The sequence below is a fragment of the Conger conger genome, chromosome 12, assembly GCF_963514075.1.
Source record: "Conger conger chromosome 12, fConCon1.1, whole genome shotgun sequence".
In the NCBI taxonomy this organism is placed as follows: Eukaryota; Metazoa; Chordata; class Actinopteri; order Anguilliformes; family Congridae; genus Conger; species Conger conger.
In genome coordinates, this window is record NC_083771.1 from 1,980,084 (window position 1) to 2,001,878 (window position 21,795).

The 21,795-nt window shown below is 54.4% G+C and overlaps 25 non-coding genes and 1 pseudogene across 25 annotated transcripts; all 26 read right to left on the reverse strand.

The window, feature by feature from the left end:
• Positions 1-3: 3 nt before the first annotated feature.
• On the reverse strand, positions 4-194 carry LOC133106534 (U2 spliceosomal RNA). The gene has a single exon (XR_009704541.1). It is a non-coding gene; the product is annotated as a U2 spliceosomal RNA (small nuclear RNA).
• Positions 195-627: 433 nt separating this feature from the next.
• LOC133105763 (U5 spliceosomal RNA) lies at positions 628-744 on the reverse strand. The gene has a single exon (XR_009703956.1). It is a non-coding gene; the product is annotated as a U5 spliceosomal RNA (small nuclear RNA).
• A 356-nt stretch (positions 745-1,100) lies between these two features.
• LOC133106545 (U2 spliceosomal RNA) lies at positions 1,101-1,291 on the reverse strand. The gene has a single exon (XR_009704545.1). It is a non-coding gene; the product is annotated as a U2 spliceosomal RNA (small nuclear RNA).
• Positions 1,292-1,724: 433 nt separating this feature from the next.
• Positions 1,725-1,841, reverse strand: LOC133105764 (U5 spliceosomal RNA). The gene has a single exon (XR_009703957.1). It is a non-coding gene; the product is annotated as a U5 spliceosomal RNA (small nuclear RNA).
• A 360-nt stretch (positions 1,842-2,201) lies between these two features.
• On the reverse strand, positions 2,202-2,392 carry LOC133106556 (U2 spliceosomal RNA). The gene has a single exon (XR_009704547.1). It is a non-coding gene; the product is annotated as a U2 spliceosomal RNA (small nuclear RNA).
• A 7,364-nt stretch (positions 2,393-9,756) lies between these two features.
• On the reverse strand, positions 9,757-9,947 carry LOC133106567 (U2 spliceosomal RNA). The gene has a single exon (XR_009704548.1). It is a non-coding gene; the product is annotated as a U2 spliceosomal RNA (small nuclear RNA).
• A 433-nt stretch (positions 9,948-10,380) lies between these two features.
• LOC133105765 (U5 spliceosomal RNA) lies at positions 10,381-10,497 on the reverse strand. Its single transcript, XR_009703958.1, has one exon. It is a non-coding gene; the product is annotated as a U5 spliceosomal RNA (small nuclear RNA).
• A 360-nt stretch (positions 10,498-10,857) lies between these two features.
• Positions 10,858-11,048, reverse strand: LOC133106579 (U2 spliceosomal RNA). The gene has a single exon (XR_009704550.1). It is a non-coding gene; the product is annotated as a U2 spliceosomal RNA (small nuclear RNA).
• Positions 11,049-11,481: 433 nt separating this feature from the next.
• Positions 11,482-11,598, reverse strand: LOC133105766 (U5 spliceosomal RNA). The gene has a single exon (XR_009703959.1). It is a non-coding gene; the product is annotated as a U5 spliceosomal RNA (small nuclear RNA).
• A 360-nt stretch (positions 11,599-11,958) lies between these two features.
• On the reverse strand, positions 11,959-12,149 carry LOC133106591 (U2 spliceosomal RNA). Its single transcript, XR_009704553.1, has one exon. It is a non-coding gene; the product is annotated as a U2 spliceosomal RNA (small nuclear RNA).
• A 433-nt stretch (positions 12,150-12,582) lies between these two features.
• LOC133105767 (U5 spliceosomal RNA) lies at positions 12,583-12,699 on the reverse strand. Its single transcript, XR_009703960.1, has one exon. It is a non-coding gene; the product is annotated as a U5 spliceosomal RNA (small nuclear RNA).
• Positions 12,700-13,059: 360 nt separating this feature from the next.
• On the reverse strand, positions 13,060-13,250 carry LOC133106603 (U2 spliceosomal RNA). Its single transcript, XR_009704564.1, has one exon. It is a non-coding gene; the product is annotated as a U2 spliceosomal RNA (small nuclear RNA).
• A 433-nt stretch (positions 13,251-13,683) lies between these two features.
• Positions 13,684-13,800, reverse strand: LOC133105769 (U5 spliceosomal RNA). The gene has a single exon (XR_009703962.1). It is a non-coding gene; the product is annotated as a U5 spliceosomal RNA (small nuclear RNA).
• Positions 13,801-14,160: 360 nt separating this feature from the next.
• Positions 14,161-14,354, reverse strand: LOC133106521 (U2 spliceosomal RNA). The gene has a single exon (XR_009704533.1). It is a non-coding gene; the product is annotated as a U2 spliceosomal RNA (small nuclear RNA).
• An 855-nt stretch (positions 14,355-15,209) lies between these two features.
• Positions 15,210-15,326, reverse strand: LOC133105770 (U5 spliceosomal RNA). The gene has a single exon (XR_009703963.1). It is a non-coding gene; the product is annotated as a U5 spliceosomal RNA (small nuclear RNA).
• Positions 15,327-15,686: 360 nt separating this feature from the next.
• On the reverse strand, positions 15,687-15,877 carry LOC133105701 (U2 spliceosomal RNA). Its single transcript, XR_009703895.1, has one exon. It is a non-coding gene; the product is annotated as a U2 spliceosomal RNA (small nuclear RNA).
• A 433-nt stretch (positions 15,878-16,310) lies between these two features.
• On the reverse strand, positions 16,311-16,427 carry LOC133105771 (U5 spliceosomal RNA). The gene has a single exon (XR_009703964.1). It is a non-coding gene; the product is annotated as a U5 spliceosomal RNA (small nuclear RNA).
• Positions 16,428-16,787: 360 nt separating this feature from the next.
• LOC133105712 (U2 spliceosomal RNA) lies at positions 16,788-16,978 on the reverse strand. The gene has a single exon (XR_009703906.1). It is a non-coding gene; the product is annotated as a U2 spliceosomal RNA (small nuclear RNA).
• Positions 16,979-17,411: 433 nt separating this feature from the next.
• Positions 17,412-17,528, reverse strand: LOC133105772 (U5 spliceosomal RNA). Its single transcript, XR_009703965.1, has one exon. It is a non-coding gene; the product is annotated as a U5 spliceosomal RNA (small nuclear RNA).
• Positions 17,529-17,888: 360 nt separating this feature from the next.
• On the reverse strand, positions 17,889-18,079 carry LOC133105723 (U2 spliceosomal RNA). The gene has a single exon (XR_009703917.1). It is a non-coding gene; the product is annotated as a U2 spliceosomal RNA (small nuclear RNA).
• A 433-nt stretch (positions 18,080-18,512) lies between these two features.
• Positions 18,513-18,629, reverse strand: LOC133105773 (U5 spliceosomal RNA). Its single transcript, XR_009703966.1, has one exon. It is a non-coding gene; the product is annotated as a U5 spliceosomal RNA (small nuclear RNA).
• A 360-nt stretch (positions 18,630-18,989) lies between these two features.
• Positions 18,990-19,180, reverse strand: LOC133105734 (U2 spliceosomal RNA). The gene has a single exon (XR_009703928.1). It is a non-coding gene; the product is annotated as a U2 spliceosomal RNA (small nuclear RNA).
• A 433-nt stretch (positions 19,181-19,613) lies between these two features.
• Positions 19,614-19,730, reverse strand: LOC133105775 (U5 spliceosomal RNA). The gene has a single exon (XR_009703967.1). It is a non-coding gene; the product is annotated as a U5 spliceosomal RNA (small nuclear RNA).
• A 360-nt stretch (positions 19,731-20,090) lies between these two features.
• LOC133105746 (U2 spliceosomal RNA) lies at positions 20,091-20,281 on the reverse strand. Its single transcript, XR_009703939.1, has one exon. It is a non-coding gene; the product is annotated as a U2 spliceosomal RNA (small nuclear RNA).
• A 433-nt stretch (positions 20,282-20,714) lies between these two features.
• On the reverse strand, positions 20,715-20,831 carry LOC133105776 (U5 spliceosomal RNA). The gene has a single exon (XR_009703968.1). It is a non-coding gene; the product is annotated as a U5 spliceosomal RNA (small nuclear RNA).
• Positions 20,832-21,191: 360 nt separating this feature from the next.
• On the reverse strand, positions 21,192-21,370 carry LOC133106454 (U2 spliceosomal RNA; annotated as a pseudogene).
• Positions 21,371-21,795: the final 425 nt, after the last annotated feature.

Below are 21,795 nucleotides of genomic sequence, written 5' to 3' on the forward strand. Positions count from 1 at the left end.
TTGGAGAGGCGCACCGTTCCCGAACGCACTGCAATAACGGGTCGATGCTTGAAGCGGACGGAGCAAGCTCCTTCTCCGACTCCCTGTGCCAAAAATCCGTTTAATATATAGTCCCCTGATAGGGGACGTATCAGATATTAAACTGATAAGAACAGATACTACACTTGATCTTAGCCAAAAGGCCGAGAAGCGATAACCGCAAACTGGCCCCTGCCGACGGCGCCCTCCCGGTGGCCCCGGACCGCGCTCGGGGGAAGACGCCACCTGGCCCAGGAGCCGGCCCCCCTCCCCGCCTTCCCAAGAACCCTGCGCACGCACTGACTGGCCGGTCGGCGAGCTACCGTAACGACCGGACTCAGCTGGCTCCTCCCACCAAGATCCACTGTCCTCCACTGGCAGGCACAGCCGCCAAAAACACTCAACACATACCGAGTACGCTGTGACGTACTTACTACCGAGTTACTTACCGAATAGCTGCTCTCTAGGCAGCGACCAAAGCTATTTAGCGAGCGGGGCATCGATCGCACGCGGCAAGCAGGCGATAAGCCAGAAACGAGCAAGTCGGCGACTCGCAAGCAACCCGCATACCTGTCGCACATTGCCGTCTGTCCTTAAACCGTTCGAAGTTGCCCCGTCCTGTGGACGGAGCATCCAAAAATAGCACAAACTCAGGTGCGTTCCTCTCCACGGAAATCTTTAGTAAAAGGCGAAAGATTTGTGCGTGCTGAAGAGAAACCCGAGCGAAATGTGACCTTTCAGCGCACCAGGCGCCTCCGGCCCCCTTCCCAGCCACTCCCACTGACCCGGGGTTGCCACTGCCGCCAGCCGGCCGGACAGACAATCCGAGAGGGAAGGTGGGAAAAGCGAGACAGCGCAATGACAACAAACAGTTACGTCCCGCACAGAAAACTACATCATTTTGCTAAAAAACAGAGGCAAGCACACTTACAACAAGGGCACATATTCACCCTATTTACAACACAATTTACATACATACAAAAAAAAACAAACAAACAAACAAACAAAAAGGGGGAAGAACAGGGCAACCCACCCACCTAGTAAAGGACAACAAAACACAACCTTTTTTTGCACAAAACTTGGAGAGGCGCACCGTTCCCGAACGCACTGCAATAACGGGTCGATGCTTGAAGCGGACGGAGCAAGCTCCTTCTCCGACTCCCTGTGCCAAAAATCCGTTTAATATATAGTCCCCTGATAGGGGACGTATCAGATATTAAACTGATAAGAACAGATACTACACTTGATCTTAGCCAAAAGGCCGAGAAGCGATAACCGCAAACTGGCCCCTGCCGACGGCGCCCTCCCGGTGGCCCCGGACCGCGCTCGGGGGAAGACGCCACCTGGCCCAGGAGCCGGCCCCCCTCCCCGCCTTCCCAAGAACCCTGCGCACGCACTGACTGGCCGGTCGGCGAGCTACCGTAACGACCGGACTCAGCTGGCTCCTCCCACCAAGATCCACTGTCCTCCACTGGCAGGCACAGCCGCCAAAAACACTCAACACATACCGAGTACGCTGTGACGTACTTACTACCGAGTTACTTACCGAATAGCTGCTCTCTAGGCAGCGACCAAAGCTATTTAGCGAGCGGGGCATCGATCGCACGCGGCAAGCAGGCGATAAGCCAGAAACGAGCAAGTCGGCGACTCGCAAGCAACCCGCATACCTGTCGCACATTGCCGTCTGTCCTTAAACCGTTCGAAGTTGCCCCGTCCTGTGGACGGAGCATCCAAAAATAGCACAAACTCAGGTGCGTTCCTCTCCACGGAAATCTTTAGTAAAAGGCGAAAGATTTGTGCGTGCTGAAGAGAAACCCGAGCGAAATGTGACCTTTCAGCGCACCAGGCGCCTCCGGCCCCCTTCCCAGCCACTCCCACTGACCCGGGGTTGCCACTGCCGCCAGCCGGCCGGACAGACAATCCGAGAGGGAAGGTGGGAAAAGCGAGACAGCGCAATGACAACAAACAGTTACGTCCCGCACAGAAAACTACATCATTTTGCTAAAAAACAGAGGCAAGCACACTTACAACAAGGGCACATATTCACCCTATTTACAACACAATTTACATACATACAAAAAAAAACAAACAAACAAACAAACAAACAAAAAGGGGGAAGAACAGGGCAACCCACCCACCTAGTAAAGGACAACAAAACACAACCTTTTTTTGCACAAAACTTGGAGAGGCGCACCGTTCCCGAACGCACTGCAATAACGGGTCGATGCTTGAAGCGGACGGAGCAAGCTCCTTCTCCGACTCCCTGTGCCAAAAATCCGTTTAATATATAGTCCCCTGATAGGGGACGTATCAGATATTAAACTGATAAGAACAGATACTACACTTGATCTTAGCCAAAAGGCCGAGAAGCGATAACCGCAAACTGGCCCCTGCCGACGGCGCCCTCCCGGTGGCCCCGGACCGCGCTCGGGGGAAGACGCCACCTGGCCCAGGAGCCGGCCCCCCTCCCCGCCTTCCCAAGAACCCTGCGCACGCACTGACTGGCCGGTCGGCGAGCTACCGTAACGACCGGACTCAGCTGGCTCCTCCCACCAAGATCCACTGTCCTCCACTGGCAGGCACAGCCGCCAAAAACACTCAACACATACCGAGTACGCTGTGACGTACTTACTACCGAGTTACTTACCGAATAGCTGCTCTCTAGGCAGCGACCAAAGCTATTTAGCGAGCGGGGCATCGATCGCACGCGGCAAGCAGGCGATAAGCCAGAAACGAGCAAGTCGGCGACTCGCAAGCAACCCGCATACCTGTCGCACATTGCCGTCTGTCCTTAAACCGTTCGAAGTTGCCCCGTCCTGTGGACGGAGCATCCAAAAATAGCACAAACTCAGGTGCGTTCCTCTCCACGGAAATCTTTAGTAAAAGGTAGTTTTATTGGTTTTTTTAAATTTCTTAACAATTTTAACTTTTTCCTTTTTTAAAATACACTCAATAACACAAACAAAAAATTTTTTAAACACACACTTAAACCATAAGGAACAGAGACATCAGAATAAATGAATAACACATTTTCAAAAAAGTGATTCAAAAAATGTTCACAAAAACACAGAATATCCAAAAAATCACTATATAATTCAAAGAAAACAAAAAGTGAGTTAAAAGACAAAGCAATGAGGAAAAAAGAAAGTCCATTTCGCTCAGGTTTGCTGTCCCGAGAGGCTTCTGTGTCCCTTGGAGGGGGGGGTGGACTAGATGATGAATTCTTTCCAGTGGTCCACCCCCCACTTCTCTCTCGCCAGGTTCTTGTTTGTGTGCATGTCCACCAGAATGCCGTCCTGGAGGAGGTTTTGGATCCTCCTCCGGAGAGTGACCAGGTCTACAGATGTTTTCTGGTAGACCTTGATGTTCCTCGTCTCCCACAGGACCTGCTTCACGGTGTTGATGATCCTCCACTGACGCTGGAGCACGGTGGACTTGCATCCCCCCGGCGGACCGTAGAGGATGCCCTCAGCCATCAGGGAGGACCTCGGCAGGAACCTGCTCAGGGAGACAGAGGAACAAACAAGGCCCCAGACCCGCCTGGCCACGGAGCACTCCCAGAACAGGTGGTGAATGTGTTCTGAGTCAGTGCATCCGTGGGGGCAGCGTTCAGTCAGGGCTAAGTGCCGGCGATACATAAATGTTCTGGTGGGGAGACACCTATGGGCTGTCATCCAGGCAATGTCTTTTTGTTTGTTTGTAAGACATTTGTGTGTTACATTTGCCCAGATGACTTGCGGGTCCAGGTCTGGCCCCCCCCTCGGGAGCGTTACAATTTCTCCAGATCTTAAATGAGCCATAATCATTTTATAGCTCCACGAGGTTAGGCCAGCCCTGGGCAGATCCGTCCTGTAGGCAAAGTCCTTCAGGGCTCGGTAGACGTAGGGGGGGTCCCAGCTATAAGGTATGGTGAGGTCCAGCACACCCAAGCCCATTGCTCTGAGGAAGGGGGTGGCATAGTACCTGGCAAAGGTACCAGAGGCCTTACCCACCTTCCCTGCATTCTGGACAAGGGTGGCCAGACCCTGCACCATAATGATGTTGACAATGTCTGGGACCCCCCGCCCCCCATTCCGCTCCTCTTTGAGGAGGGTGACGCGTTTAAGTTTTTCCATGGTGCTCCCCCAGACAAAGCGGAAAGCCATCCGGGTGATTAACTTCCCGGTGGCTTTGTCCGGGGGAAACACCCTCCCCACATAGAGCAGAATGGGTAGGACAATTGCCTTCAGGACAAGGATCTTACCCGCCATGGTCAAGGGCCGTGCACTCCAGCTCCTGATTTTATTTTGGACGTGGCGGAGGGCTCCCTCCCAGCTGGTTCTCCCTCCTCCGTCAGCCTGGAAGGTCACCCCCAGGAGCTTGATGGTATTCCTACGCACAGGGAAGGAAACGGTCAGCTCCTCACTCCAATGTGGAGACAGAAACAGTTCACTCTTGTCCCTGTTGACCAGGGCGCCAGTGGCCACACAGAAGTCGTCCAACACCTTGGTGGCACAAGCGATTGAACGACTGTCTGTGGCGACGATGGCAATGTCGTCCATGTACGCCATCACCTTTAGCCGTTCCCCCCCCGCTCCAGGGAGTGGATAGCCCACCACCCCTGGATTGGCCCTAATGGCCTGGAGGAACGGTTCCAGGTAGATGACGTACAGGAGAGATGCTAGAGGGCACCCCTGCCTGACGCCAGACCTGACATCAAACGGGGCAGAGGGCTGTCGATTGACAACCACTCTGCCCGTTATGTCTGTCAGACAGATTTTTGTCCAGCGCAGGAGGGGGCCAGGAATGTTCATTTTCTCTAGCACTCTCTCCAAGCACACATGACTCACCCGGTCAAATGCCTTCTCTTGATCGAGACTGAGAAGGCACAAGGGGGACCTCCGCTCCCCGGAGTGGATGATTAGATCCCTCGCGAGGAGCAGGTTGTCATTTATGGACCTCCCCTGCACACTGCAGGTCTGGTCCGGTCCGATCACCGATGTTATCAGGCCTTGGAACCTCCCCATCAGCGCCTTCGCCATGATCTTGTAATCGACTGAGAGGAGGTTGATCGGCCGCCAGTTGCGGAGGTCCTTCAGGTCCCCCTTCTTTGGGACAAGAGCTACTGAGCTCTGTCTCAGTGAGGCGCCTAACCGCCCCTCCCTGTACGCAGCCCTGAACACTTCCGCCACGTCCCCCTTCAGGAGATCCCAGTGAGCCTGGTAAAACTCAGCTGGGATTCCGTCAGGGCCCGGAGCTTTATGTGTATTCAGGGAGTGCACGGCCCTGGTGAGCTCCTCAGTGCTCAACTCCGCCTCCATCTGCTCATCTCCCAGGCGTCTGTCCAGGCAGCCCAGGAAGGTGTCCATGAGAGCCCCGTCTGAGGGCCTCTCACTGTAAAGGCCCTCGTAGAACTCCCTGGCCACCTCCCGGACCTCCGCCTCTTCAGACACCACCACACCTCTGCTGTTATAGAGAGACAAGATGTTATTCGTCTTGGTTCGTGCCCTGCGGAAGAAGAACCGCGTGCACTTCTCATCCTCCTGGAGGCCCTGGAGTTTGGAGCGGAAGGTCTGTTTCTTCCGCTCTTCCCGGTAGAGGGTGGTGAGGCTCTGCCGAGCTTGTGCGATTTCGCTGCCAACATCCAGGCCTCGGGACTGGAGGAGGCTTAGTCTTTGGAGGGCAGCATTGTGGCGTTCAAAAGCTGCCCTCCCTTCCTTCGCCTTCCTCCGCCCGACTGCCCGGAAGTAGCCCCGCACTCGCTCCTTCACCATCTCCCACCACTCCACCGGGGAGTCAAAGAGATGTTTCAGACTCACCCACTCCAGGTATCTTCTCGAGAAGGAGAGACGCACCTGGGGGTCTTGGAGATGGCTGATATTCATCCGCCAGAGCCCCTTACCCACGGTTATAGATTTCTCCCAGACCAGGGACACGGTTACCATGTGGTGGTCCGAGAAGTGCACCGCCTTGGTGGAATAGCTGTGCACCCTCAGGCCTGGGGAGAGCAGAAACATGTCAATTCTGGATGAGGAGGAGCCAGAGGAGTTCACAAAAGTATGTTGGGGAGGAGAGGCGCCCCCGGCGTCGCAGAGGGAGAAATCCTCGATGAGGGACCGCAGCAGGGTGCCGGAGCGATCCGGCCTTGGTTTGCTGCGGTCCTCATCTCTTAAAACACAGTTGAAATCTCCCCCTACGACGACGGGCATCGTGCAGTGTAACAGTGGTGGTAGTTTAGTGAATAGGGAGACTCTCTCGGCCACGCTGGTGGGACCGTACACGTTGATGACCCTGAGTGGGGAACCCCCGACCTCGAGATCGGTGACGAGGATTCGCCCACTCTCCACAATGCTGTGTGCTGTTATTTTTGCATAGGGATTTTTCATCAACGTGCCGACCCCATCAGCTCTGGCGATGTTTGAGCCAGACCAGAGAGAGTCTCCCATTCTCCATTCCTCCCCCAGAACGCCATCCCACTCCCGAAACGGAATCCCACATTCCTGGAGCAGGACGACGTCTGAGGGGATCTGTGATAGAATGGAGAAAACGGTGGTGCGTTTATCGGGGTTTCTGATACTTCGGGTGTTAAGTGTGGTGAGTGTGAAGTTGAATGCCATGATATTTATTGTTTTTGTGTATCTGGTGATCCAGTATGGCTGTTAGCCATATTCTGACAAATTTGGTTGATTGTGTTGAAAATTGTATCCGGGTTATTGTGGCGCCTACTCACCCCCTGACCATGTTCTCCCATGGGTCTCCCCTCCTGACTGCCTGGGAGGTTCCGTCCTGGAGAGGTGGGGGTAGTTGTTTTTGCCCCAGGCCTCCCCCCCGGGCCTAGGAGGGCCTGGGAGGAGGGGGATGTTGTCGCCTCCCTTTGAGAGTCCGGACCGGGGGCTGGCTGGTCCCTGATGGAATGGGGGTGAAGTGTGCCAATGTTCTGTAAGTTTTCCTTGTGATGTACTGATTTTGGTGGATGGGTGGGAGGTTTGGGAAGGGTATTGGGCCTGGCGAAAGATTTGGGACTGTGTACCGGTTTTTTGTTTGATTGTACTGTTTGTCTTTTGGCGTTGATCGGTTGGCGTGTTATTGCTGGGTTTGGAGGCTGGCTGGGTGTATTTTGCGGTTTAGCTGTTGTGGGTGATCGAATTCTTTTCCCTTTTCGTTTAGGTTTTTGCCACGGGGTAATGGAATTTGAGTCCGATTCTGCAGATGAGGAGTCTGACCCCTCCACCACAATGGGGGTGTCAGAGTCAGGCTCCTCTTTTACTGTGATGACAGAGAGTTGGGTAACAGGGGATGCTGTTGAGGTGGGGGTTGCTGGTGTTGTGCTGCAGGGAAGGGTTAGCAGTGTTTGTGTTGTGGGGGTTAGGCTGTCAGGCTGGGGCAAAGGGGGAGTGGGTGCTCTAATGCGTGGTGTGGGGGTAGGGTGGGGTGGGGGAGGGGGGGCAGTCATTGACGGTGGTGGGGGCGCGGTGCTCCGGGCCCTGTTCGCGTACGAGAGGGGGCAATCCCGGAATAGATGCCCCCTCACCCCGCAAAGATTACAGGGCCTCGGATCACGGCACGCCCTGGTCTCGTGCTCGCCGCCACACGACTTGCACTTGACCACTGTGCAGGCTGCGGCCAAGTGACCTAACTCGCCGCAGTTCCTGCACAGCTTGGGCATGCCGTAATAAAACACCACGCCCCGGTGTCTCCCCAGCGTGATGGTGCTGGGGATGTGACATACCCCCCCCACTGCAGAGGGGTCAGGCTTGAGCTGGACCAGCCATTTCCTGGCCCCGGTCCAGACTCCATCCTCATCCAGGACCCTCCTGGCTTCAGATTTAACTTGGCCATACCTGCCCAACCACGTACTCACATCGTGGTCCTGTACAGTTTCATTAAAAAACTGCACAGTGACCACTTTGCTTTCCGTGTCGGACAGGGGCTCAACTTGAAAGTTATAAAGGGGAGACCTGTCCTTCCCCTCTCTATAGAGGTTCCAGAACCTCTCCAGGATATTAGCGTTTTTAAAGCTAATTTCAAAGATGTCAGCGTTACCTGGAACCTTCACCAGGCAGTTCAGGTCGCCTGGCACGAAGCCCATGGCTCGCTGAAGCACTGCCCGGCTAAACTCCAGGCGGGTCATACCTGTCACTCTCCTCTGGCTGTTGGCTGTTGGGGCAGCAGCATTGGTTCCCCCCCTAGTGGACGCTGGCTCGGTGGCGCCCTCTGCAGCTGCGCCATTCACCCCGTGCTCCACCAGGGGGCCTACCCTGTCGCTGCTGCCCCCCTCTCCGCTGTTCAGGAGGGTTAGCCGGACGGCATTGTGGCGCCGCACACCTGGCTGAGCCGCCGTCGCCATTCCTGCTGGGGGCCGGAGTCCAGCTGTAGGCAGAGAAACAAGAAACGCCTGAGGTTGATGGCCTGTCCCAGGGGGACCGAACATGCAAGGGGGGCCGATGGTTCAGCTCCCCTGCCGCTAGTGAACCTCCCTTCCGGTGGGGAGCGCCAAGCGTTGGTCCGGTACACAGTGAGCAGGTCCGGATCCAAAGGGCGCCGCCGTCTTCTGGGGGGAGGTCCACGGATCCCCCTTTCTGCCTGCTCCACACGCCTCGTCCTCCGGAGGGGTTCCGCTGGATCTGCTGCAGGGCCTGAAAAACCAGAGGCAGAGAGAGCAACCGGCGAAGGCCCAGCAAAGCTGGTACAGGCCCGGAGAGCAGCCCTTCCGGGCGTTCTCTCCGGGCAGCTCTTGTACTCGCCTCTGGCTTCCGGCAGGAAAGCGTTCTGCAGCAGTGGAGCTCGTCCTCCGGATGGCGGGAGTCTTCTGGCAGGGTGACCTCCAGGCGAGTCTCTGCCTCCGCTGGCTGGCTCTCGAGGATCCTCGTTGCCGCCTCAGTCCAGGAAAGGATGGTGGAATCCCGGGCTTCCTGGCTGGCTCTCTGGATCCTCGAGGCTCCTCCGGGTCCGGCTCCCTCTGGTGGCAGGCTCTGGCAACGGCAGCTCCCTCCGCAGTTCCTGGATCAGCTCCCTCGCTCCTTCTCTCCAGCCACCTGGTTGGTTCCTCCCAACAGGCCCTGGGGTACCTGGAGGTCAGAGAGGGCCGCGGTCAAGCCACTGGTACTCTCTCCTCGCTCCAGGTACAGCTGTTCCGGGGGTGGTCCGTGAACTGCGAGCCCGCACCAGCCGCGGTCAAGCCACGTACTGGGAACGGAACTCGCAGTCCGTCAGGTTAGGAGGAAAAACCAGGTGGAAAAAAGAGAGGGGCGAAGGAGCCAAGAAAGGGAGGAAAAAGGAGAGAAAGAAGGGACACAAGCTCTGAGAAGCCTCTCGAGAACAGCCGAAAACCCCTTGTCTACCACTAGCAAGCCAGTGGTAGGCAACAGGTTAATTCGTGCTGAAGAGAAACCCGAGCGAAATGTGACCTTTCAGCGCACCAGGCGCCTCCGGCCCCCTTCCCAGCCACTCCCACTGACCCGGGGTTGCCACTGCCGCCAGCCGGCCGGACAGACAATCCGAGAGGGAAGGTGGGAAAAGCGAGACAGCGCAATGACAACAAACAGTTACGTCCCGCACAGAAAACTACATCATTTTGCTAAAAAACAGAGGCAAGCACACTTACAACAAGGGCACATATTCACCCTATTTACAACACAATTTACATACATACAAAAAAAAACAAACAAACAAACAAACAAACAAAAAGGGGGAAGAACAGGGCAACCCACCCACCTAGTAAAGGACAACAAAACACAACCTTTTTTTGCACAAAACTTGGAGAGGCGCACCGTTCCCGAACGCACTGCAATAACGGGTCGATGCTTGAAGCGGACGGAGCAAGCTCCTTCTCCGACTCCCTGTGCCAAAAATCCGTTTAATATATAGTCCCCTGATAGGGGACGTATCAGATATTAAACTGATAAGAACAGATACTACACTTGATCTTAGCCAAAAGGCCGAGAAGCGATAACCGCAAACTGGCCCCTGCCGACGGCGCCCTCCCGGTGGCCCCGGACCGCGCTCGGGGGAAGACGCCACCTGGCCCAGGAGCCGGCCCCCCTCCCCGCCTTCCCAAGAACCCTGCGCACGCACTGACTGGCCGGTCGGCGAGCTACCGTAACGACCGGACTCAGCTGGCTCCTCCCACCAAGATCCACTGTCCTCCACTGGCAGGCACAGCCGCCAAAAACACTCAACACATACCGAGTACGCTGTGACGTACTTACTACCGAGTTACTTACCGAATAGCTGCTCTCTAGGCAGCGACCAAAGCTATTTAGCGAGCGGGGCATCGATCGCACGCGGCAAGCAGGCGATAAGCCAGAAACGAGCAAGTCGGCGACTCGCAAGCAACCCGCATACCTGTCGCACATTGCCGTCTGTCCTTAAACCGTTCGAAGTTGCCCCGTCCTGTGGACGGAGCATCCAAAAATAGCACAAACTCAGGTGCGTTCCTCTCCACGGAAATCTTTAGTAAAAGGCGAAAGATTTGTGCGTGCTGAAGAGAAACCCGAGCGAAATGTGACCTTTCAGCGCACCAGGCGCCTCCGGCCCCCTTCCCAGCCACTCCCACTGACCCGGGGTTGCCACTGCCGCCAGCCGGCCGGACAGACAATCCGAGAGGGAAGGTGGGAAAAGCGAGACAGCGCAATGACAACAAACAGTTACGTCCCGCACAGAAAACTACATCATTTTGCTAAAAAACAGAGGCAAGCACACTTACAACAAGGGCACATATTCACCCTATTTACAACACAATTTACATACATACAAAAAAAAACAAACAAACAAACAAACAAACAAAAAGGGGGAAGAACAGGGCAACCCACCCACCTAGTAAAGGACAACAAAACACAACCTTTTTTTGCACAAAACTTGGAGAGGCGCACCGTTCCCGAACGCACTGCAATAACGGGTCGATGCTTGAAGCGGACGGAGCAAGCTCCTTCTCCGACTCCCTGTGCCAAAAATCCGTTTAATATATAGTCCCCTGATAGGGGACGTATCAGATATTAAACTGATAAGAACAGATACTACACTTGATCTTAGCCAAAAGGCCGAGAAGCGATAACCGCAAACTGGCCCCTGCCGACGGCGCCCTCCCGGTGGCCCCGGACCGCGCTCGGGGGAAGACGCCACCTGGCCCAGGAGCCGGCCCCCCTCCCCGCCTTCCCAAGAACCCTGCGCACGCACTGACTGGCCGGTCGGCGAGCTACCGTAACGACCGGACTCAGCTGGCTCCTCCCACCAAGATCCACTGTCCTCCACTGGCAGGCACAGCCGCCAAAAACACTCAACACATACCGAGTACGCTGTGACGTACTTACTACCGAGTTACTTACCGAATAGCTGCTCTCTAGGCAGCGACCAAAGCTATTTAGCGAGCGGGGCATCGATCGCACGCGGCAAGCAGGCGATAAGCCAGAAACGAGCAAGTCGGCGACTCGCAAGCAACCCGCATACCTGTCGCACATTGCCGTCTGTCCTTAAACCGTTCGAAGTTGCCCCGTCCTGTGGACGGAGCATCCAAAAATAGCACAAACTCAGGTGCGTTCCTCTCCACGGAAATCTTTAGTAAAAGGCGAAAGATTTGTGCGTGCTGAAGAGAAACCCGAGCGAAATGTGACCTTTCAGCGCACCAGGCGCCTCCGGCCCCCTTCCCAGCCACTCCCACTGACCCGGGGTTGCCACTGCCGCCAGCCGGCCGGACAGACAATCCGAGAGGGAAGGTGGGAAAAGCGAGACAGCGCAATGACAACAAACAGTTACGTCCCGCACAGAAAACTACATCATTTTGCTAAAAAACAGAGGCAAGCACACTTACAACAAGGGCACATATTCACCCTATTTACAACACAATTTACATACATACAAAAAAAAACAAACAAACAAACAAACAAACAAAAAGGGGGAAGAACAGGGCAACCCACCCACCTAGTAAAGGACAACAAAACACAACCTTTTTTTGCACAAAACTTGGAGAGGCGCACCGTTCCCGAACGCACTGCAATAACGGGTCGATGCTTGAAGCGGACGGAGCAAGCTCCTTCTCCGACTCCCTGTGCCAAAAATCCGTTTAATATATAGTCCCCTGATAGGGGACGTATCAGATATTAAACTGATAAGAACAGATACTACACTTGATCTTAGCCAAAAGGCCGAGAAGCGATAACCGCAAACTGGCCCCTGCCGACGGCGCCCTCCCGGTGGCCCCGGACCGCGCTCGGGGGAAGACGCCACCTGGCCCAGGAGCCGGCCCCCCTCCCCGCCTTCCCAAGAACCCTGCGCACGCACTGACTGGCCGGTCGGCGAGCTACCGTAACGACCGGACTCAGCTGGCTCCTCCCACCAAGATCCACTGTCCTCCACTGGCAGGCACAGCCGCCAAAAACACTCAACACATACCGAGTACGCTGTGACGTACTTACTACCGAGTTACTTACCGAATAGCTGCTCTCTAGGCAGCGACCAAAGCTATTTAGCGAGCGGGGCATCGATCGCACGCGGCAAGCAGGCGATAAGCCAGAAACGAGCAAGTCGGCGACTCGCAAGCAACCCGCATACCTGTCGCACATTGCCGTCTGTCCTTAAACCGTTCGAAGTTGCCCCGTCCTGTGGACGGAGCATCCAAAAATAGCACAAACTCAGGTGCGTTCCTCTCCACGGAAATCTTTAGTAAAAGGCGAAAGATTTGTGCGTGCTGAAGAGAAACCCGAGCGAAATGTGACCTTTCAGCGCACCAGGCGCCTCCGGCCCCCTTCCCAGCCACTCCCACTGACCCGGGGTTGCCACTGCCGCCAGCCGGCCGGACAGACAATCCGAGAGGGAAGGTGGGAAAAGCGAGACAGCGCAATGACAACAAACAGTTACGTCCCGCACAGAAAACTACATCATTTTGCTAAAAAACAGAGGCAAGCACACTTACAACAAGGGCACATATTCACCCTATTTACAACACAATTTACATACATACAAAAAAAAACAAACAAACAAACAAACAAACAAAAAGGGGGAAGAACAGGGCAACCCACCCACCTAGTAAAGGACAACAAAACACAACCTTTTTTTGCACAAAACTTGGAGAGGCGCACCGTTCCCGAACGCACTGCAATAACGGGTCGATGCTTGAAGCGGACGGAGCAAGCTCCTTCTCCGACTCCCTGTGCCAAAAATCCGTTTAATATATAGTCCCCTGATAGGGGACGTATCAGATATTAAACTGATAAGAACAGATACTACACTTGATCTTAGCCAAAAGGCCGAGAAGCGATAACCGCAAACTGGCCCCTGCCGACGGCGCCCTCCCGGTGGCCCCGGACCGCGCTCGGGGGAAGACGCCACCTGGCCCAGGAGCCGGCCCCCCTCCCCGCCTTCCCAAGAACCCTGCGCACGCACTGACTGGCCGGTCGGCGAGCTACCGTAACGACCGGACTCAGCTGGCTCCTCCCACCAAGATCCACTGTCCTCCACTGGCAGGCACAGCCGCCAAAAACACTCAACACATACCGAGTACGCTGTGACGTACTTACTACCGAGTTACTTACCGAATAGCTGCTCTCTAGGCAGCGACCAAAGCTATTTAGCGAGCGGGGCATCGATCGCACGCGGCAAGCAGGCGATAAGCCAGAAACGAGCAAGTCGGCGACTCGCAAGCAACCCGCATACCTGTCGCACATTGCCGTCTGTCCTTAAACCGTTCGAAGTTGCCCCGTCCTGTGGACGGAGCATCCAAAAATAGCACAAACTCAGGTGCGTTCCTCTCCACGGAAATCTTTAGTAAAAGGCGAAAGATTTGTGCGTGCTGAAGAGAAACCCGAGCGAAATGTGACCTTTCAGCGCACCAGGCGCCTCCGGCCCCCTTCCCAGCCACTCCCACTGACCCGGGGTTGCCACTGCCGCCAGCCGGCCGGACAGACAATCCGAGAGGGAAGGTGGGAAAAGCGAGACAGCGCAATGACAACAAACAGTTACGTCCCGCACAGAAAACTACATCATTTTGCTAAAAAACAGAGGCAAGCACACTTACAACAAGGGCACATATTCACCCTATTTACAACACAATTTACATACATACAAAAAAAAACAAACAAACAAACAAACAAACAAAAAGGGGGAAGAACAGGGCAACCCACCCACCTAGTAAAGGACAACAAAACACAACCTTTTTTTGCACAAAACTTGGAGAGGCGCACCGTTCCCGAACGCACTGCAATAACGGGTCGATGCTTGAAGCGGACGGAGCAAGCTCCTTCTCCGACTCCCTGTGCCAAAAATCCGTTTAATATATAGTCCCCTGATAGGGGACGTATCAGATATTAAACTGATAAGAACAGATTTTTTTTTTTTTTTTTTTTTTTTTTTTGTGGTGAAGCTCTGAGTCAAGGCCTTAGCGTTGGCTCAGAGTTTTACCTATTTTTTTACTAAATCTCCTCTAAACTACTCCTTATATACATATATACAATGGCAACCATATCCAAATCACTCTCCAAATCAATCCCCGTCCAAATCCAAATTCCCGTTTAGCCATAAATCCAATCCGCTAAACCCCGTAGGGTATTCACTCAAACCCCGTAGGGTACAACTCAAACCCCGTAGGGTATTACTCTAGCCCCGTAGGGTCCTAACTATACAATAAGGAGGGAAAAAAATAAAACCCCCCGATCGCTCCTCACCACCAGGCCGAAGCCTGGCTTGAGAGCCGATCTGGCAAGCTCCAGGCCTAAGGCAGAGACCCAAGGGGAACCATGAACCATCATGACTCTTACCCTTGATCTTAGCCAAAAGGCCGAGAAGCGATAACCGCAAACTGGCCCCTGCCGACGGCGCCCTCCCGGTGGCCCCGGACCGCGCTCGGGGGAAGACGCCACCTGGCCCAGGAGCCGGCCCCCCTCCCCGCCTTCCCAAGAACCCTGCGCACGCACTGACTGGCCGGTCGGCGAGCTACCGTAACGACCGGACTCAGCTGGCTCCTCCCACCAAGATCCACTGTCCTCCACTGGCAGGCACAGCCGCCAAAAACACTCAACACATACCGAGTACGCTGTGACGTACTTACTACCGAGTTACTTACCGAATAGCTGCTCTCTAGGCAGCGACCAAAGCTATTTAGCGAGCGGGGCATCGATCGCACGCGGCAAGCAGGCGATAAGCCAGAAACGAGCAAGTCGGCGACTCGCAAGCAACCCGCATACCTGTCGCACATTGCCGTCTGTCCTTAAACCGTTCGAAGTTGCCCCGTCCTGTGGACGGAGCATCCAAAAATAGCACAAACTCAGGTGCGTTCCTCTCCACGGAAATCTTTAGTAAAAGGCGAAAGATTTGTGCGTGCTGAAGAGAAACCCGAGCGAAATGTGACCTTTCAGCGCACCAGGCGCCTCCGGCCCCCTTCCCAGCCACTCCCACTGACCCGGGGTTGCCACTGCCGCCAGCCGGCCGGACAGACAATCCGAGAGGGAAGGTGGGAAAAGCGAGACAGCGCAATGACAACAAACAGTTACGTCCCGCACAGAAAACTACATCATTTTGCTAAAAAACAGAGGCAAGCACACTTACAACAAGGGCACATATTCACCCTATTTACAACACAATTTACATACATACAAAAAAAAACAAACAAACAAACAAACAAACAAAAAGGGGGAAGAACAGGGCAACCCACCCACCTAGTAAAGGACAACAAAACACAACCTTTTTTTGCACAAAACTTGGAGAGGCGCACCGTTCCCGAACGCACTGCAATAACGGGTCGATGCTTGAAGCGGACGGAGCAAGCTCCTTCTCCGACTCCCTGTGCCAAAAATCCGTTTAATATATAGTCCCCTGATAGGGGACGTATCAGATATTAAACTGATAAGAACAGATACTACACTTGATCTTAGCCAAAAGGCCGAGAAGCGATAACCGCAAACTGGCCCCTGCCGACGGCGCCCTCCCGGTGGCCCCGGACCGCGCTCGGGGGAAGACGCCACCTGGCCCAGGAGCCGGCCCCCCTCCCCGCCTTCCCAAGAACCCTGCGCACGCACTGACTGGCCGGTCGGCGAGCTACCGTAACGACCGGACTCAGCTGGCTCCTCCCACCAAGATCCACTGTCCTCCACTGGCAGGCACAGCCGCCAAAAACACTCAACACATACCGAGTACGCTGTGACGTACTTACTACCGAGTTACTTACCGAATAGCTGCTCTCTAGGCAGCGACCAAAGCTATTTAGCGAGCGGGGCATCGATCGCACGCGGCAAGCAGGCGATAAGCCAGAAACGAGCAAGTCGGCGACTCGCAAGCAACCCGCATACCTGTCGCACATTGCCGTCTGTCCTTAAACCGTTCGAAGTTGCCCCGTCCTGTGGACGGAGCATCCAAAAATAGCACAAACTCAGGTGCGTTCCTCTCCACGGAAATCTTTAGTAAAAGGCGAAAGATTTGTGCGTGCTGAAGAGAAACCCGAGCGAAATGTGACCTTTCAGCGCACCAGGCGCCTCCGGCCCCCTTCCCAGCCACTCCCACTGACCCGGGGTTGCCACTGCCGCCAGCCGGCCGGACAGACAATCCGAGAGGGAAGGTGGGAAAAGCGAGACAGCGCAATGACAACAAACAGTTACGTCCCGCACAGAAAACTACATCATTTTGCTAAAAAACAGAGGCAAGCACACTTACAACAAGGGCACATATTCACCCTATTTACAACACAATTTACATACATACAAAAAAAAACAAACAAACAAACAAACAAACAAAAAGGGGGAAGAACAGGGCAACCCACCCACCTAGTAAAGGACAACAAAACACAACCTTTTTTTGCACAAAACTTGGAGAGGCGCACCGTTCCCGAACGCACTGCAATAACGGGTCGATGCTTGAAGCGGACGGAGCAAGCTCCTTCTCCGACTCCCTGTGCCAAAAATCCGTTTAATATATAGTCCCCTGATAGGGGACGTATCAGATATTAAACTGATAAGAACAGATACTACACTTGATCTTAGCCAAAAGGCCGAGAAGCGATAACCGCAAACTGGCCCCTGCCGACGGCGCCCTCCCGGTGGCCCCGGACCGCGCTCGGGGGAAGACGCCACCTGGCCCAGGAGCCGGCCCCCCTCCCCGCCTTCCCAAGAACCCTGCGCACGCACTGACTGGCCGGTCGGCGAGCTACCGTAACGACCGGACTCAGCTGGCTCCTCCCACCAAGATCCACTGTCCTCCACTGGCAGGCACAGCCGCCAAAAACACTCAACACATACCGAGTACGCTGTGACGTACTTACTACCGAGTTACTTACCGAATAGCTGCTCTCTAGGCAGCGACCAAAGCTATTTAGCGAGCGGGGCATCGATCGCACGCGGCAAGCAGGCGATAAGCCAGAAACGAGCAAGTCGGCGACTCGCAAGCAACCCGCATACCTGTCGCACATTGCCGTCTGTCCTTAAACCGTTCGAAGTTGCCCCGTCCTGTGGACGGAGCATCCAAAAATAGCACAAACTCAGGTGCGTTCCTCTCCACGGAAATCTTTAGTAAAAGGCGAAAGATTTGTGCGTGCTGAAGAGAAACCCGAGCGAAATGTGACCTTTCAGCGCACCAGGCGCCTCCGGCCCCCTTCCCAGCCACTCCCACTGACCCGGGGTTGCCACTGCCGCCAGCCGGCCGGACAGACAATCCGAGAGGGAAGGTGGGAAAAGCGAGACAGCGCAATGACAACAAACAGTTACGTCCCGCACAGAAAACTACATCATTTTGCTAAAAAACAGAGGCAAGCACACTTACAACAAGGGCACATATTCACCCTATTTACAACACAATTTACATACATACAAAAAAAAACAAACAAACAAACAAACAAACAAAAAGGGGGAAGAACAGGGCAACCCACCCACCTAGTAAAGGACAACAAAACACAACCTTTTTTTGCACAAAACTTGGAGAGGCGCACCGTTCCCGAACGCACTGCAATAACGGGTCGATGCTTGAAGCGGACGGAGCAAGCTCCTTCTCCGACTCCCTGTGCCAAAAATCCGTTTAATATATAGTCCCCTGATAGGGGACGTATCAGATATTAAACTGATAAGAACAGATACTACACTTGATCTTAGCCAAAAGGCCGAGAAGCGATAACCGCAAACTGGCCCCTGCCGACGGCGCCCTCCCGGTGGCCCCGGACCGCGCTCGGGGGAAGACGCCACCTGGCCCAGGAGCCGGCCCCCCTCCCCGCCTTCCCAAGAACCCTGCGCACGCACTGACTGGCCGGTCGGCGAGCTACCGTAACGACCGGACTCAGCTGGCTCCTCCCACCAAGATCCACTGTCCTCCACTGGCAGGCACAGCCGCCAAAAACACTCAACACATACCGAGTACGCTGTGACGTACTTACTACCGAGTTACTTACCGAATAGCTGCTCTCTAGGCAGCGACCAAAGCTATTTAGCGAGCGGGGCATCGATCGCACGCGGCAAGCAGGCGATAAGCCAGAAACGAGCAAGTCGGCGACTCGCAAGCAACCCGCATACCTGTCGCACATTGCCGTCTGTCCTTAAACCGTTCGAAGTTGCCCCGTCCTGTGGACGGAGCATCCAAAAATAGCACAAACTCAGGTGCGTTCCTCTCCACGGAAATCTTTAGTAAAAGGCGAAAGATTTGTGCGTGCTGAAGAGAAACCCGAGCGAAATGTGACCTTTCAGCGCACCAGGCGCCTCCGGCCCCCTTCCCAGCCACTCCCACTGACCCGGGGTTGCCACTGCCGCCAGCCGGCCGGACAGACAATCCGAGAGGGAAGGTGGGAAAAGCGAGACAGCGCAATGACAACAAACAGTTACGTCCCGCACAGAAAACTACATCATTTTGCTAAAAAACAGAGGCAAGCACACTTACAACAAGGGCACATATTCACCCTATTTACAACACAATTTACATACATACAAAAAAAAACAAACAAACAAACAAACAAACAAAAAGGGGGAAGAACAGGGCAACCCACCCACCTAGTAAAGGACAACAAAACACAACCTTTTTTTGCACAAAACTTGGAGAGGCGCACCGTTCCCGAACGCACTGCAATAACGGGTCGATGCTTGAAGCGGACGGAGCAAGCTCCTTCTCCGACTCCCTGTGCCAAAAATCCGTTTAATATATAGTCCCCTGATAGGGGACGTATCAGATATTAAACTGATAAGAACAGATACTACACTTGATCTTAGCCAAAAGGCCGAGAAGCGATAACCGCAAACTGGCCCCTGCCGACGGCGCCCTCCCGGTGGCCCCGGACCGCGCTCGGGGGAAGACGCCACCTGGCCCAGGAGCCGGCCCCCCTCCCCGCCTTCCCAAGAACCCTGCGCACGCACTGACTGGCCGGTCGGCGAGCTACCGTAACGACCGGACTCAGCTGGCTCCTCCCACCAAGATCCACTGTCCTCCACTGGCAGGCACAGCCGCCAAAAACACTCAACACATACCGAGTACGCTGTGACGTACTTACTACCGAGTTACTTACCGAATAGCTGCTCTCTAGGCAGCGACCAAAGCTATTTAGCGAGCGGGGCATCGATCGCACGCGGCAAGCAGGCGATAAGCCAGAAACGAGCAAGTCGGCGACTCGCAAGCAACCCGCATACCTGTCGCACATTGCCGTCTGTCCTTAAACCGTTCGAAGTTGCCCCGTCCTGTGGACGGAGCATCCAAAAATAGCACAAACTCAGGTGCGTTCCTCTCCACGGAAATCTTTAGTAAAAGGCGAAAGATTTGTGCGTGCTGAAGAGAAACCCGAGCGAAATGTGACCTTTCAGCGCACCAGGCGCCTCCGGCCCCCTTCCCAGCCACTCCCACTGACCCGGGGTTGCCACTGCCGCCAGCCGGCCGGACAGACAATCCGAGAGGGAAGGTGGGAAAAGCGAGACAGCGCAATGACAACAAACAGTTACGTCCCGCACAGAAAACTACATCATTTTGCTAAAAAACAGAGGCAAGCACACTTACAACAAGGGCACATATTCACCCTATTTACAACACAATTTACATACATACAAAAAAAAACAAACAAACAAACAAACAAACAAAAAGGGGGAAGAACAGGGCAACCCACCCACCTAGTAAAGGACAACAAAACACAACCTTTTTTTGCACAAAACTTGGAGAGGCGCACCGTTCCCGAACGCACTGCAATAACGGGTCGATGCTTGAAGCGGACGGAGCAAGCTCCTTCTCCGACTCCCTGTGCCAAAAATCCGTTTAATATATAGTCCCCTGATAGGGGACGTATCAGATATTAAACTGATAAGAACAGATACTACACTTGATCTTAGCCAAAAGGCCGAGAAGCGATAACCGCAAACTGGCCCCTGCCGACGGCGCCCTCCCGGTGGCCCCGGACCGCGCTCGGGGGAAGACGCCACCTGGCCCAGGAGCCGGCCCCCCTCCCCGCCTTCCCAAGAACCCTGCGCACGCACTGACTGGCCGGTCGGCGAGCTACCGTAACGACCGGACTCAGCTGGCTCCTCCCACCAAGATCCACTGTCCTCCACTGGCAGGCACAGCCGCCAAAAACACTCAACACATACCGAGTACGCTGTGACGTACTTACTACCGAGTTACTTACCGAATAGCTGCTCTCTAGGCAGCGACCAAAGCTATTTAGCGAGCGGGGCATCGATCGCACGCGGCAAGCAGGCGATAAGCCAGAAACGAGCAAGTCGGCGACTCGCAAGCAACCCGCATACCTGTCGCACATTGCCGTCTGTCCTTAAACCGTTCGAAGTTGCCCCGTCCTGTGGACGGAGCATCCAAAAATAGCACAAACTCAGGTGCGTTCCTCTCCACGGAAATCTTTAGTAAAAGGCGAAAGATTTGTGCGTGCTGAAGAGAAACCCGAGCGAAATGTGACCTTTCAGCGCACCAGGCGCCTCCGGCCCCCTTCCCAGCCACTCCCACTGACCCGGGGTTGCCACTGCCGCCAGCCGGCCGGACAGACAATCCGAGAGGGAAGGTGGGAAAAGCGAGACAGCGCAATGACAACAAACAGTTACGTCCCGCACAGAAAACTACATCATTTTGCTAAAAAACAGAGGCAAGCACACTTACAACAAGGGCACATATTCACCCTATTTACAACACAATTTACATACATACAAAAAAAAACAAACAAACAAACAAACAAACAAAAAGGGGGAAGAACAGGGCAACCCACCCACCTAGTAAAGGACAACAAAACACAACCTTTTTTTGCACAAAACTTGGAGAGGCGCACCGTTCCCGAACGCACTGCAATAACGGGTCGATGCTTGAAGCGGACGGAGCAAGCTCCTTCTCCGACTCCCTGTGCCAAAAATCCGTTTAATATATAGTCCCCTGATAGGGGACGTATCAGATATTAAACTGATAAGAACAGATTTTTTTTTTTTGTATTTAAATTAATTTATTGGTCCACACCAACCTCATTACATTTTCATACAAACAATAAACAAACAAATTCCAAACCACATCCTCTTAACAACTGTAAACTCAAAACCCCACCCTCCCCTGAAGTCCCAAAGTCCCAACACATTCCCACTGTATCAACACATTTCAAACCAAACAAAAACAGAACCGAAACAACCATACCACCCCCCACCCCACCCCCTCCCACCCCCCACTTACCCTAATTACAAAACCCCAAACAAACAACTCCAACAACAAAAACAATACAAATACAAAAACAACAAGAAGAACCCCACCCTCCACCCTCCCCCCTCCCCCCTCCCCACCCCACCCCACCCCACCCCACCCCACAAACCCCGAACCCAACCACCCCAATCACATACATTCTATTTACATGCTTACATATTCCCAGGACCCCCCTCC